This window comes from Sinocyclocheilus anshuiensis, unplaced genomic scaffold (genome assembly GCF_001515605.1).
Source record: "Sinocyclocheilus anshuiensis isolate Anshui unplaced genomic scaffold, SAMN03320099.WGS_v1.1 scaffold964, whole genome shotgun sequence".
NCBI classification, from domain to species: domain Eukaryota; kingdom Metazoa; phylum Chordata; class Actinopteri; order Cypriniformes; family Cyprinidae; genus Sinocyclocheilus; species Sinocyclocheilus anshuiensis.
This window is the reverse complement of record NW_015552666.1, coordinates 48,217-60,206: the sequence shown is the minus strand read 5'-3', so window position 1 is coordinate 60,206 and position 11,990 is coordinate 48,217. Positions and strand designations below refer to the sequence as shown.

The 11,990-nt window shown below is 37.7% G+C and overlaps 1 protein-coding gene across 3 annotated transcripts in view; it reads left to right on the top strand.

Annotated features, from left to right (window-relative positions):
* The first annotated feature begins 2,007 nt into the window (after window positions 1–2,007).
* The window catches only part of LOC107667372 (vitamin D3 receptor B-like), a 19,316-nt gene continuing 9,333 nt past the window's right edge, over window positions 2,008–11,990 (top strand). Inside the window, exons 1-2 of one of the 3 annotated variants that reach the window (XM_016459019.1) lie at window positions 2,008–2,089; window positions 9,508–9,637. The gene's annotated coding sequence lies outside the window, so the exon portion shown is untranslated. Of the gene's footprint in view, window positions 2,090–8,653; window positions 9,638–11,990 lie in introns of those variants that run through there. The other 2 variants (XM_016459018.1, XM_016459017.1) reach the window with 2 other exon arrangements.

Here is an 11,990-nt window from a genome sequence, read left to right as displayed (position 1 = left end):
CTGTTTTAGTTTTTCTACTTGAAAAATGTAAGAATGTTTAAATCAATGTGTTACTTGCTGGTACTTTGTAACTGTGAGATTTACAAGCAATTTCTGAGTAAAAATGTTTCCAAAGTAAATCCTTCAACAACTTTTTTAGTGTAGTTGTTTTGCACTTCAATTTCAAATTTATTTATTAGATTAAACTTTGAACCTTCTGAGCTTCTAATTACAGTAGTTTTGTTTACTGATACCACCTGCATCCAGTTCATGTTGCTGAATCATAAATGCAGAAGGATGCCAATGTGATTACAATTTATCGCTAAATGCATAAAAATGGCAGTGATATTAATTCAATTCAAGTTTATTTGTATAGTGCTTTTCACAATACAAATCGTTGCAAAGCAACTTTACAGCAAATTAAGTTTCTACAAATTTTAGTGGTACCTTATCAGTGGTGACTGTCAGTTAATGTACATATGGCAGAAATGTACGGAAAAATCAATTAAAGACGTAATCAAACGGACGATGAACACAGTGTAAGTATTATTACACTTATTATTATTACACTTATTACACAATTATTATTGTTTTCACAACAGCAATTATTATATGATGCAATCAAACTTATAGCAAAATACTGTATTAATACTATTGCTGCTTACAAAATGTATTGCTTATATATGATTTTAAGCTATGTTTTTATCTGATTTCCATACAGAATCCTGATTGGCTGGCTGCCCTTGACCTTTGACCTACATGAAGTAACATTCTATATTCTGCACACATTCCACAGTTATCTTTGTAGTCTCTGAGAGGTTATGAACTGTTATATCACTGTAACCGTCAGAACATTTTGTACATGGGAAATGGAAAGAGGAGAACAAAAGTATGATCTTAGTCAAATGCAGATGCCTATTGAGAGAGGGATCCTTTATAGGTGAACACCACGACAGAATCCTCTGAAGGTCACAAGACCAGATTAAACATCATAAATTCACATACAGTATTACTGTGTTAATAGTATAACAACATTGTACCAGTTCTATGATATTCCGTATCTCTTTTATTTCTCTTTGCGGTGCTGTTTTAAATGTACGTACAAAGCATGCTTAGTACCCTAAATGTGCCCCTCTATATTTCCAGACAATAGCCCATATGTTCCTGTGAGAGGACGACGGAAACAGCCAATGGATAACCATAAGATGGCCCTCTCTCTGCATCTTTTACTTCCATTCATGCCTCTACGATCTTCCTTTCACTACGTCACTCCATTACATTTTTCTTCCTTTATCTCTACATTCACCATCAGTCATTACAGCTCAGATCTTATACACACACACGCCTGCACACAAACACGACACAGAACCTTTCTTCTCCCACTGCGTTCCACAGGACTGAATTCCCCCGTGTGATCAGGCTAATACAATCAAACTTGTATGTTATTTTTCTCTTAAGCATACTCACACACAAGCACACAATGTTGAGCTCTGCGTTCTAGGCAGCAGTGGGGTTCGTGCGTGTGTTTTGCTTGTGGAATGTGGGAGTTGTCCCCACGCGCTTTACGAACAACCGACCTGTCCAAACAGTGCGCGCGTGGCAGAGGATGTCACACCAACCAAAACAGCGGACGCACTCTCACAGCACAGTCTGATCCGTTATTGGAGGAAAATCCACTGTACAGGGTAGAGTCTGAGCGGGGCGTAATTACACGGAGTCCCGTCTATTTAGGGTCAAGTACAACATTTTTAGTCATAACCAGCGTGGGTTCAAAGTTTGTTTTGTGCCCTGAAACTGCGAATCACCCACAGGTCGCGGAGGAAGTGCTTTCAGAATCGACCGATATTTTTTGTGATATTATTTTGTCTTTAATTAATCCACAGACTCGCGATCAAATCTGCACGGGATGGATTGCAAAACTGCAATAGCCAGCGTAATTCGTTAGCATCTCGTCGACTAGCTCCTCCAGAGGCTCGACCGCGAGTACGGGGCTGCGGTGCGGCTGGACGCGGAGCGAGGCGCCCCCCCCCCCCCCCCAAGATTTACAAGTTACGGGCTGAAGTGAAGCAGCAAAAGTCACATCTCGTTCGATCGGAAAAGTGGCACGCAGGTACGAAGCGAGCAGTTTACTCTAACACACACTTTTATCCGAGTGAACCTTGTGCGCGCACTAATGCAATTCAAAACAAAAGCTGCTAGTCTGCTAATGTTAGGTAACCTACTCAAGTGACTGTTTTTTTTTTTTAACCTGGCACATGAGATCCAGAGAGGGAGAGAGTTCGTGTGGTAGTTGCTGAGCTAAAACACGTTTGTCACTTTAAAACCTGTTTATTTAGTCGTTGTGTGTCTTTGATGCGTCTGTCTCGTTGCACTGATTGAATGTACGTTAATTTAAACACCGACCGTGGCACGTTATACAACGTGGAAAACTTTGCATGCCTCTGAGTACAGCTAACGTTAGTTCTGAAGGATGACTTAAAGCAGCAAATTCGTGCTAATGAAGGAATGATTATATTCAAAGCAATGTAAATGCGTGTAATGGTAATGAGTTATCTTGATAGTATCGCTGCGCATCGGCTCATCTGTTGCGGTAATTTCCAACTGCGACATCATCAGCCACAGCGACAATATCGCTTCTACAGTTTTACCAGCACTTTTAAATGTACAGCTTTAGAGATTGAGCTAACTTCTCTTACCAAGAACCGTTATGTCGGAGATGTACGTAACTAATTCACAACAAAACGTGCAATACGAGTGTAGTGATTCAGGTCGGATACCTACACTGTACATGTGTGTGTGTGTGTGTGTTTGCCGTATCACTTTATAATAGCTTTCTTTGATAAAATGACCAAACATTATTGAATTATATAATGTTTAATAGATCATTAGTTAATATACATTTCAATAGTTACAATGAAATTAAACTTTCATTCATATATTTTCACATATGTGCGTATTTAAATATACATAAATACATTATCTATTGTGCATTTGCTTATTTGTCTGTAATGTTTAATTGTAAGGAAAAGTTATTGTTTAATTTAAACAATTTTGAAATTTGTTTCCTTGTATTAATCTTATGCTGTCATAAGAATAAACATTGTCGTCTTTTTTGCAGTATGGTTGGAACACAATGTGCATATTACGTATTTTACCTGATGGAGAGACCTGTATGTTTTATAAAACCTGATGATAAAAGTAAAACTTTATAAATGCTTTATTAAAAACCTAATAAAATGTAATAATAACCCTGCTATATGAGGCATTTTAACCTATTGTTTAACATAATGTCTTTGTGGGTCATATAGGAGATAGAGTGTGTGACTCGGACCTGAAAGCACATTGTGCTGTTGGTATGTTGAGAATCTGTTGTAGTTTGCATTGTTTGTTTAACATGTAGGTTGAACTAGGCTAGGTCTTTTTCCACTGTTCCTAATGGACAACTAGTTAGGGCATGTTAGACAAGCATGGTCAAAAGTAAATGACTGGTCATATTAATTCTCATATTTTCTAGTGGTTTAGGTTGATGTCAGGTGGCAGACCTTAAAAATCAATGTAATAGTTACCCTTGTCCCATGATGAATTGGCTAATAGGTTTGCAGTGCCTAGGACCAGTTGTATCATATAATGTGTTTGTGTGGCTGTAATGCAATTGGTTGAAGTGGTTGTTTTGGGAACGATGCTCTGTTGAGCAAATTCAGATTTGAGATTTTCTAATTTGAGTGGAAATAGTATGAGATAGCAACCATGTAAGATGAGATGAGATACCCTGGAATGATTTCAAAACCCTCTTTCCCTTTTATTTAGTACCATTGTCTTTTGTATGAACACTACTGTTCGAAAGTTTGGGGTCAGTCCTTTTTTTAAAGAAATAAATTCTTTATTAAGCAAGGACACCTTTAATCAAAAGAGACATTGTATAATTTTACAGAAGTTATCTATTTTAAATAAATACTGTTCTTTTGAACTTTCCATTCATCAAAGAATCCTGAAAAAAAAAAAAAATTTTTTTCCACAAAAAGATTAAGATGCATGACTGTTTTAAACATTGATAATATGTTTATTGAGCTCCAAAATCAGCATATATTAGAATGATTTCTAAAGAATCATGTGACACTGAAGACTGGAGTAATGGCTACTGAAAATTCAGCTTTGCCATCTCAGGAGTAATTATATTTTAAAATATATGAAAGTAGAAAACAGTTCTTTTAAACTGTTATGATATTTCACAATATTACTGTTTTTACTGTATTTTTGATCAATTATATGCAGCCTTGTTTTTGAGCATGAGAAACTTCTTTCAAAAACATTAAAAATCTTACCAACCCCAAACTTTTGAACTATAATGCACGCTGTATATGTAAACATATCTAATTTTTTTCTCTCTCTCTTTATTTTTGTTAGTCTTTTTGATTATCAGTGCAGGATAAATAACTGAAAGTCAGTGGATTTGTTTTCTGCTGAGCTTCAGACCAGTATGGACCGCAGAAGCAAAATCTATATCGTCCTATACTGGATGTTTACATTTTCAATATAGTCCAAAATACCCATGCACCTGTATGTTATGTTCATAACCGTGATCGATTCTGTGTCATGCTGGACTTCCTTTGTGCACGTCTCGCTTTATGTAGGTTGCACTGATGATATGTTCCTTTTGTTTAAAGGAACTGGATTGTGATGTTTAGGCTGTTATTGTGGCGGTGCTCATTTCAGAGGCTGGAATGTGTGTGCCTGTGTGTAGTTTCTGTAACTCTAGGCAGAAGCTGTGAGGCCTTGACTGTAGCCCTGTAGAGAGGCCCATTGAAGGGGAAGTTGGCTCTGTATGTGTGTGTGTGTGTGTGCATGCAGACCACTGGGATTGGACACAGGGTAGAAAGACCCCCTGTACGGAAGGAGGGAAAAAGGGAGGAAAGAGGAAGGAGGAGTCAATTACACTTTTCTGGTCATGTGTGTGTTCTTGCCCCGTGTTTTGCATGGACAGAGTGAGTGGTCGCGTTACGGCAAGGGTAACCAAAGACGAATACGTAAAAAGGCTATTCACAGGTTTCTCATTAGTAAACAGCCTAAATTTGACTTTTGTAATGTAACTTGAACAGTTTTGGCCTGATGTTTGTTTATTTACTGTGGCTAATGTTTTACAGTGCTATCTTTGTCTTTGCATCTTTTTTTAAATAATATTTGTTTGCTTATGATGAATTTAACAGTTCAGAAATAATTGATGTTCAGTGTGAGGAGGTTTTTCAGCATGATGGAATGATAAATGATTAATGTATGTCTTTGCGCAGCGTATCTTCGGCTACTGTGGATTCGTACTATTTGCTCAGTGCTTGACATTGCTATAAATGGCTTAGCTAAACCTATGTGGACTGAGAGTCAAATAGACTGAAATAACACAGAAATGGTATGATCTTTTTTTACATTTTTTAATTTCTTTCCATTGCATTGATTTCTGTAAGATCCTCTAGTTACTTTGGATAGTCCTTAAATATATAGGGCCTAAGGGATAATATACAGTCAGACAGGGTGATCAGGAAGTGGAAGGATCTTGTCACCCTAATTACATACATACCAAGTAAATACATAAATTATACTTATAAAGTTTAGTGGTTATTACACAAAAATAACTGACAGCAGGGTGCAACGATTGGCCAATCGGAAGTAGATGTTGCTCAGACTCAATTTAGGTTCTTCTTCACTGAACTGTGATACATCTGTCTCATCAAGATTTCGAGATGCACATTTATCCCTTATTTGACAAGTTTTCTAATATACACTGTCAGAAAAAAAAAATGTTGTCACTGGGACAGTACTCTAAAAGCTACATCTTTGTACCTTATTTACCCCAAAATGGTACCTAATAGGACCTTAAAGGTACATGTTAGTACCTTAAGTTTATATTTTGCACTATTGTAATATTTTGTAACTGGAGGGTGACAGCTTTGTACCTTTTTTTTTCTGAAACTGTAAGTATTTATAATAACTAAGTATTGCTAAATAAATAAATTCTGAGATTAAAGTAAGATAAAAGTAGAGATGTTGCTGTTGTCTCCACTGCATTAAAAGGATGGTTCACCCAAAAATGAAAATTATGTGGTCATTTACTCAGCCTCATGTTGTTTCAATCTGTGTGACTTTCTTTTCTTCAGTGGAACATAAAAGAAGATATTCTGAAGAATGTTGGTAACCGAACCGTTTTGGTTACCATTGATTTCCATTGTATGGACAAAAATATACCGTACATGCATTTCTCAAAATATTATCTCGTGTGTTCCACAGAAGAAAGAAAGTCATACAGGTTTGGAATGACACGTGGGTGAGTACATGATGACCAAATATTCATTTTTGGGTGAACTGTCCCTTTAAGGTTGTGTTTATGTTGAAGCGATTTTTGGATGTGATGATGTTGGCCTACATGGATCGAATTTATTTTTCTCCTGAATATTACCACATTTCTTGGGGTTAAATATAAACCAGCTTGATTTCAACACGTCAGTGTAAATGCTGTCTGTGGTCGAACATCTAGTATAAACAATTACTTATACATTTACGTAACGTGTGTATGTTTTTACCCTATGCAAATGGAAATCTCTGAAAGAATCCGACAGTAAAATGACTACCATGTCCTCATAGAGTGTTGCTTGGCATGAGTCTTAGTTTGTATTTGTGTGGTGTACTTGTGGAATTTTGTGTGTTGTGTGTGTGAGAGAGAGACTTTGTGTGTGAGTGTGTGGCAGTGTTATAATCTGGCAGTGTGTTTCCAGTAGGGTTCGTGTGAGGACAGCAGCAGTTTCTGTGTGTTCTGGACCCGTACTGACCCAACTGGCTCTGCGCATTACACATACACACATATTTCCTTAGCGTGTGTATGTGTATAGAGGAAATGTGTAGGACTGTTTGTCTCTAAGTCTCTGTCTGTTTTTATGGTTTTTATGGGTCTGCTGATCGTTCTGCCTTTATAGCCGTCAAAGCCAGTTTGCCGGGTTGCTCCAAGTGGGAGAACATTTCTACAGGGCTTTAGTATGTGATGTTGCATGTGTTCTTGTGTTTTCCACATGGTCTCCATGCCAGGCCTGGCATTCCTGCCGTGTGAGTCTGTATCTGTCTATTGCCATAGCTAATGAAGGTTTATGAAACCCTGACAGCATCTCTGTCCTGTCCTGTGTACAGGTGCCCCTCAGCCTCTGCTGTAAGGGCTGGGGCGCTTTTCTCTGTTTACTTAAATTTATGACCTAACTATGCCTAAATGCCACACTAGTTACAAAGTCAACCCGCATTATGCAGTTACTAGAAGTTTTTATCGCGAAGGAACCATAGTTACGCATGTCGATTGAAGTATCACCATAGCTACATGTTATAGAGTTACTATAGCATGACCACTGTATGTTACACAATAACCACTGGCAATATGTTATGGAATATGCTAATCTGTGGTTATCAGCAATGACTTTGCTCTCTGCATTTGTTTTCGAAAAGGTCAAAGTCAATTCTCAACATATTTTCAAACCATTTTCAATTTCGATTAAAAGATAACGATCGTGCATGTTACTTCGAAGGCGATCTTCTCCACTTTAGTCATGCGGTACATCATGTTCTTTTATATGATAAACAGGCCATTATACTCACAACCAGGTCATTCTGCTGAAGAGGGACAGTCTTTCTCGTACACCTTGGCCTACATACTTGTTAGTGCTATGTGATGCTTCAGTCAGTTTAATCATTAACTCTGAACTACCTTAAAGGGCATCACGATCATACATATAGTGAGGCCACAGTCAAAGTGTCAGTCATGCCGTCTTCACATGTCCAGACCTAAATATCGCAGGTGTTCTCAGATTTCTTAGATGCTATAATATGGCATCAGATGAAACATTAACCTGACCGGCCAATTAAGACACATTTAAGATTTTCGGAAAGTCTCTTATCTCCTTTATGCTATGTGTGCGTTGATAACAAGAGCCATATGCTGAAGCAAATGCGAATAGCGGAGATGTGATGTGCACAGTCCAAAATCTCAGTGTGCACACACACAGTTAATGATTTTGGAGACTTGTGAAAGCAAGCAAGGACTGAATGTACCTAACAATTGCTTTTAGACTGACTGCTTTTAGTATACTTTTTAGAAGGAAATTATGTTCATTATATTATATGAAGTCATTATATATTCATGTTATGATTATCAGGAAAATAGTATTATTAAATGGATTTGTCCTTCTAAGCTTCTGTCTTTTTGTTAAATCTATGTTTTGCACTTTACATGTGAAGTTCATTTTAGATTATTGAGTGTAATGCAGAGCATTGCTCATAATATTAGTTGATGAGGACTATATTGTATAGCAAGGCTATCACTCATAGCTACAGCTCACTTCACTAAGTCTGCTTTATGATTTAACAGATTTTTTTCCACACAGTCTGTTAAGAAATTAGGTACAATCCAGAATAATGAAACTCAATTACTTTTTTCCTGCACTTGAGTGCACCAGGATGTGAATGCTTATGTAAGCATGTATGAAGTAAAAATGACCTAAAATGTATATGAATTGCATTAATTTGTTTGAAAAAAATACCAATCTTTTATATATTTTCGTATATAATGACAGAGACATTTAAAGAGTTTGTTTGCGCCCACTGTAAGTAAGCCTGTACTTCAAAGTTCACATTCATTTTATTAAACACTTTTTGTTATTGTTTATTGATTAATTTAAAGTTGATTTATTATTATATGATTTACTTCTGTCCCCCTTTTTGAATCTTGTCTGAATATTGACAAGCAAAAAACAATCATTATCATTACTGGAAAAGCCATGAAAAATAGCAACATCTATGTGCAGGTTACCTTCAAAAATATGCACATAAGTAGTGCCATGTTTGTGGATGACTGCCAACTAAATCTTCACAAACAGGGATTGCAAATGTTTCACACATTTTGAATAGATGAATAAATGAACAGCCCAATTTAGATAAATGCATAATTATGTGCTGAAGTGTTTTGAAATGGTTTTATTAGTGTGAGTTTTCTGTGTGCATTAGAGTAATTTGAGAACTTTCTCTTGAAGAGGTTACACCGTGTGTGTGTGTGTGTGTGTGTGTGTGTGTGTGTGTGTGTGTGTGTGTACACTATATGAAGCTTTTCCTCACAACTTACTGAGTGAAAACAGGAAAACATCATTCAGGTGACATCACCCTCTATGCTGAGGTATGTTTATTTGGTTTACACTGTTCCTGTTTGTACACATTGAGTCGTGATGTCCCTGCGACCTTTCACATAGATCTCCACTTTATTGCTGATTCCATGTATTACGACAGTGAAAGGGTTAATCGCGTGCTTTTATCATATACGCATTTATTGTGACAATATTCTTATCACCTGATGCCTTTTAGCTGTTTGAGTTGGTGTGTCACTTTGACCTCTGACTCATTTCAGCATGGCTGCTGTTCCTCATGGGTTGCTCAGTGGGGCTATATATAATGATTTAATGTCTGTTTTTGCTGACCTTGTTCTTTTTTCTTTCTTTCTTTTTTTCAAAAAAGGCTTTTGATGGAGATATTGAAGCTGACATCTGTTTGTTTTCATTTGCACGGTCTCCTACACCCACTCCAGTCCTCCTGCCCTTCCTCGATGGTGTAGCACTGATAGCTAATTAATATTCCCCTCTATCTCGTACGCTCTTTATCAATGCGCATACATTAGTGATGCTTATATAAAGAACTCTGTTTTTCCCCCCATTCAGTTTGTGATACTGCCTCATAGCTTTAATCAGAATGATTTATTGTTCTATTAAAGAATTGTTAATTATTCAACACTCGCTATAGAACATCAGTTATGATTTGTGGTTTTGTTATTCTGTCGGTCTGTACTGAAGAAATAGGGAATGTCCTTTTTTTTATTCCTGCTTTATATACACTACCAGTCAAAAGTTTAGAATAATCACAATTTTTTAAATGTTTTTGAAAGAAGTCTTTTATGCTCACCAAGCCTGCATTTATTTGATCAAAAATGCAGTAAAAACAGTATTACTGCATAATATTATTTCAATTTAAAGTAACTTTTTTCCTATTTAGTATATTTTAAAATGTAATTTATTCCTGTGATGGCAAAGCTGAATTTTCAGCAGTCATTACTCCAGTCTTTAGTGTCACATGATCCTTCAGAAATCATTCTGATTTGGTGCTCAGTTTTTTTATCAGTTGTTATTGGCGCTCCAATATTAATAATGGTTCTTGTTATTATCAAGGCTGAAAAGTAGTTTTTGATGCTTAATGTTTGTTGATATGCTTGATACTTGGATATACATGATACTTGATACTAGGGTTGGGCCGATAGACGATGCCATCGTCCATCGCCGATGGCTGATAGACATCACGATGTTGAGCCGGCATCGTGATACCCCCCCATCCCAATACCGTGTTCGGAAAGAAAATGACGTGTAGGCGGAACCCCTTAAGGGAATAAATACTAGATGGGAGGAAAATATATATTTCAATATTTTTCCTCGCAGTTATATAATTGGGTAATTATTCTACATATATATTTCTGCATCAGGGAGCCGCTATTATACCTGGCATTGAAACTGGCATCGTGCTTTTGATCGCTTTTAGTTTCACTTTCGAGATTCGTGATCACTACTCTGTTTATACTATGGAGCGGCAGTACTTGCCACACATTTTACAAGGTTATATGTTTGTCAGTGGTACTGAGGATCTGCAAATCATTCGCCATGGTCCTCAGTCATCTCTCCTTGCTCTGTTTATGTGGTAAGTTAAATTTTATGTACTGTAGGATGTAACAGGCAACCTCTACACCGTGTCTACAGCGGACGTGTCGCACCGTGCCGCATCAGCTAAAGTCTGTCTACACTGGACGCGACAAAGCGACCCTTGAAAATCATTTGAAATTTGTGTCAGCACGTCATAAATAGAACGCGCCAGCAGTTTACTGTCGGGGATTTGTGGTGTCGCGCCGCATCCAGTGTAGACAGCATCACTGATTATAATGAGTTCTATAGACTGATCTATATATAATAAATCTCTATTATAGATAAGTGGTTCTATAGTATTTTGTGCGCTGTGCCACTCGCGTCCGGTGTAGACACGGTGTTAGGAATCGTGTTTTCCCTTATAAGGGGCCGTTCACATGTCGCGCCTAAAAACGCGTGGAAAACGCTAGGTGCGCCGCTTTCTGCTTTTTTCCAAAGCGTTCGGGCGCTTGCGCTCTGGAGGCGTCTGCCGTTGCTAAGCAACCATGACCTGCGCTCCATGAAGACGCGGAAGTTTCAAGTTCAACGGGGCTTCACACTGCCAGCGACAAAGCGACATGCTCCCATTCATTTTCAATGGAGAGCTGGTGACTTCCGGCGACACGAGCGACAGTGACCGTTGGCGACAGAATGTGGGCGTGTCCAGCGATGCGAGTCAAGCAACAAAAGTTAAGAAATGTTTAACTTTATGTAAATGAACAGCGAATTTCGTGAGCGACAACCAATAGGAGTGAAGAATCTGTCAGTGGCGCTCACACGTCACCGTCTCGAGTGCAGGCAAGACGGGACAGATTTCCTGAGCGATTTTACTGTTTTATATGATTTTACTGTAACCACATACATGGATATAAAAAAATGACGCGTGGAAAAGAAACCGTTGGCTGTCTAAGTGAGTTTGATTCATGCATTGATGGTTCGAGTTGTTAATTACATGATGCAGTGAGCAGTTTAGCACCGGTTAATGATTTAATGCACAAGCACTTCTGTAGTTTATATAACAACACTCTCCAACAGCAGAATGGTACTTTTATTTCTTTTAAGTCTAATTCCTAGTCATAATAGAATGATATCTTAGTTTTACCAGTAATATATAGTTTGTGATTGCATTTTATATGTCCAGACGTGCAGTCTACCAATAACAAGAGCGACAGCAGTAGGAATGAACGCCCACAAGCGTCTTCACAGCACAGAGTCTAGTGATGTACTATGAAGGTAAAATAATGCCTAAAAGATTTGCATACGCAGGGTAAGAGATGT